The sequence below is a fragment of the Phyllostomus discolor genome, chromosome X (genome assembly GCF_004126475.2).
Source record: "Phyllostomus discolor isolate MPI-MPIP mPhyDis1 chromosome X, mPhyDis1.pri.v3, whole genome shotgun sequence".
Lineage (NCBI taxonomy): Eukaryota > Metazoa > Chordata > Mammalia > Chiroptera > Phyllostomidae > Phyllostomus > Phyllostomus discolor.
Genome location: NC_050198.1, coordinates 4,937,302 through 4,941,639, shown reverse-complemented (window position 1 = coordinate 4,941,639; position 4,338 = coordinate 4,937,302).

The window sequence follows — 4,338 nt, the reverse complement described above, 5'->3', positions numbered from 1 at the left end:
GGTAGTTTCCTACTGCTGCTACAAAAAATAAGGGAGCTTCTTATTTTTATTTTTATTTTTTTTAAAGATTTTATTTATTTATTTTTAGAGAGGGAAGGGATGGAGATAGAGAGAGAGAGAAACATCAATGTGTGGTTGCTGGGGGTTATGGCCTGCAACCCAGGCATGTACCCTGGCTGGGAATCGAACCTGCGACATTTTGGTTCGCAGCCCGCGCTCAATCCACTGAGCTATGCCAGCCAGGGCTTATTTTTAGTATAGACAAAGTCTCCAATTTCAGTTTTTCCTTTCCGCCAAGAATTAGGGATGGGAGCCTGTCATTCTCTTTCTTTAAGTTTTTTAGTATTAGTCACATCGCTCTTCAGTCCTGATTTCTCATGTTGCTATATATGACATTGCCAATGTGGTGACCCAAGGCTCGCTTTTCAACAGATGGTGTAAAAATTGGAATTGGATCGGTTACTTTTTCACTCTTGGCCACAGGTTACCGGATTTCCATTCTTGAGTGCTGACTGCCTTTACTTCAACTAGGTTGTGTAATCAGTCCTAGATTCCCCTCAGTTCCCGAAGATGGGCTGTCTGAAGCCTTCTCCTGGTGATACTTGCTGATCCAATTAGGATTTATGACATCAACTGTGTTTATCTTAAGCAGAAAAGGAATGGATTGGAAGGATGTTAAGTATTTCATGGCATTGGTGGGAAACCTGTTGAACCAGACTCAGAAAAGGCACTGTAACTAAGGGGCCCTGGACAGGCAGAACCACAGAAAATGTCGTGGGTCTTTGGGTTCCACTGCCCCTCCTCACTGGGCACTGGATGCTTCTTCCAAGACTGGAAATATTGGAAGGAAGCTCAAACTTTGTTCCTGACATTCTGATTGGCTGAGTTTAGGTCATGTGCCATGTCTTCCCTAGCTGCGTGGGTCCAGAGAAAGCACATACTTACTTGGTATTTGATGTCTATAGGGAGGGGATTCTACTTGGCACTTAAGATTCAAACAATTACAGATTCCTCAGATTTAGAGCATGAATATATATATATATATATATAATGACATTGATGTCACAACTGTGAGTAAACGGTTAACCTCAGCACTGGGCTGAATCAGGCCTGCCTATAAGGATGACCTGAGCCCTGGCTGGGTGGTTCAGTTGATTGGAGCATCATCCCATACATCAAAAGGTTACAGGTTTGATCCCCGGTCAGGGCACATAACTTAGGTTGCAAGTTCGATCCCCAGTTGAGGTATGTTTGGGAGATAACTGATTGATGTTTCTCACACATTGATAGTTCTCTCTCTCTCTCTCTCTCTCTCTCTCTCTCTCTCTCTCTCTCTCTCTCTCTTCCTCTCTCACTAAAATCCTTGTTTGGGGATTAAAAAGAAAAGAATGACCTGAGTCTTATTGCTTTGGAAACTGCAGTGATAAAAAAATATGGACTATTTCCCTGGCTGGCGTAGCTCAGTGGGTTGAGCATGGGCTGTGAACCAAAGCGTCGCAGGTTCGATTCCCAGTCAGGGCACATGCCTGGGTTGCAGGCTATGAACCCCAGCAACCGCACATTGATGTTTCTCTCTCTCTATCTCCCTCCCTTCCCTCTCTAAAAATAAATAAATAAAATCCTTAAAAAATATGGACTATTGTGTCTGTTCTGTTTGTGGGGAAGCCTTGATCTGGGCGGCTGCTCCTGGACTGGGGCTGCTGAGCTGGCATGCAGGTTTTGGGCCTGTGTGTCCTGCACGGGTGTGGGAACAAAAGATGCCATGCACTCAGGGAGCTAATGTGTATTATATTAGTTTCCTTTCACTTCTGGAACAAATGACTGCAAACTTTATAGTTTTATAGGAGAGAAGGCTGACATGGATCTCACTGAGCTAGATCCAGGGGGTCAGTAGGGCTGCTTTCCTTTCTAGAAGCTCCAGTTGAGAATGTTGGCCTTCCGTAGCCTTGATAGAGGCTGCCTGCATTTTCTGGCTTGTGGTCCCTTCCTCCATCTTCAAGTCAGCAAGGGTGGATTGAATGCTTCTCTCGCTGCAGTAATCTACTGTCTTCTGCCTCTCTCTGCCACTTTTAAGGACTCCTGTGATTACTTTAGATCCTTCTGGACCACCCAGAAGAACCTCCCTATTTTAAGGTCAGGTGATTATCAACCTTAATTCCAGCTACAACTTTAATTCCCTTTTACCATTTAACACAAATAGGGCTGGTTCTGGGGATTAGGGTGTGTACACCTTTGGGTGGGGGACCATGACTGATTACCACAGGCATCCTGATGAAATGAAAGGGCTGTTTCCTGTCCTCTATCCTCCTACCAAGCTATGTAAATGGAGACGAAAGCCTGAAATGTGTTTTGAGTTTTTAGAATTTTATTTTAATTGTATGTGTTTTGAATTTAATTGCCAATTTAAATCTGCAGCCACTGCTATGTCAATTAGAGGGCAGATTTTTATTGAGCATTTTCAATAAAATGTTCAAGCACAGTTTATGAAGCGTCTACCGTTATTCTGAAAATGGATGAACTTTTTAATTGTGTGACTCCCGGACATCTTTTCTTTCTAAAACCTCTGAAAGTAAGATATGACGCTGGGTCATGGGATCCTGGGACCCTGGTAACTCTTCACATCTTAAAGCTTCTGCTTTTTTTTGGCCAATAGAAAAAAATGGAAGCTACTTTTTTTTTTAAGAGGAAAAGTGTTTTTAAAAAAACCTGTCTTTACCCTGGCTGGCGTAGCTCAGTGGATTGAGCGGTGGGCTGTGAACCAAAGCATCTCAGGTTCAATTCCCAGTAAGGGCACATGCCTGGGTTGCAGGCCATGACCCCCAGCAACCGCACATTGATGTTCCACTTTCTCTCTCTCTCTTTCTCCCTCCCTCCCCTCTCTAAAAATAAATAAATAAAATCTTTAAAAAAAAGAGTTGGGTTGGGAAGGGAGGGGGGGCCTTTACTAGTTACAGAGCAATAAAATGTCCTGGAAATTTGAGAGGGCTCCTAACAGATGTTAGGTATATGAAATGGTGATGAAAACGTTCAATCGCCTAACAACTTTGCCTAGCCTCCTTCTCCTTCTCCACATCGCCCAGCTGTTATTCTAATGGATTGATCCCCATTTGCAATTTGCTAATTGGTGTGTATTTTTTCAAGATTTTATTTATTTACTTTTGGAGAGAGGGGAAGGAAGGGAGAAAGAGGGAGAGAAACATCAATGTGTGAGAGATACACCGGTTGGTTGCCTCCCACTCACCTCCAACTGGGGACCTGGCCTGCAACCCATGCCTGTGCCCTGACTGGGAATCAAATGGCGACCTTTCAGTTCACAGGCCTGCACTCAATTCACCGAGCCACATCAGCAAGAGCTAATTGATGTCTGCTTTATCTTAATTCCCTGCCATTGCCTGACACAGTAACCAATTCATAAAAGTAGTCAGCAAGAATGAATAATGGCAAGACCCAGACCCTGGAAATTGGTGAGTGCATGGATTCACCTTTTCCCTGAAGTTTTCCCTATTCTGAGTGATTAGGTAATGCAGACCATCACTCCCAGCTATTGAGTCTTCTATAATTAACTTCCTACAAAGTGATGTTCACCAAAAGGTTATTGGATGGAAGGATGGATGGGTAAATGAACACCAAGAGCAGGAAGAAATTCGGAAATGCGAATACAGCAGCGGTCAGAGGTGGAAGGCTGGGAGCAGATGGGAAGGTTGCCAAGAGGCCTTCAATAAAAAAAGAGGTGAAAGGAGGATGAAAACTGTCCATCCCTGTAGCTTTTGGAGCACCAAGTTCACACAATAGCCAACCTGGGACTTTTATCCCTGTAATGTCTCTCAAAAGATTCAGCCTTATGTTTGCGGGTTGTTTCGTTTTTCACTAAGCTAGGTATTGTTTTAAAACAGAAGCTTCTTGTGAACAATATTTTGCATAGCCTTTTGACTACTCAATGAGTTTTCTCCAAAGTTTGTTTCTCATTTCCCTATCTGTGTCATCCACAACCTCAACAACATTTTCATTCTGTAATAGAATAATAAGATCATGTAGCATACAGACATCTGCAGCTTGTGGTGCTTTAGAAATGCAAATCTGCAGTGTCAAAAATTTAAAAGATAAAACTGGTAGTCATCATTTTATTTCTCTGCTTAGGCAATCCAACACCATCATAAAAATACCGATCACACTGTAAACTGTATGATAATTTAAATAAATGAAATATTGTTCTGCATTTTGTTTGTTTCATCATGCATTCTCAAATCTGACTTTGGATTGAAAAGCTACCTGATTTATTCTAGAGTTATACATGTCAGGACGTTACTTCCACTAATATAAAAGTGAAGAATTTTCAAA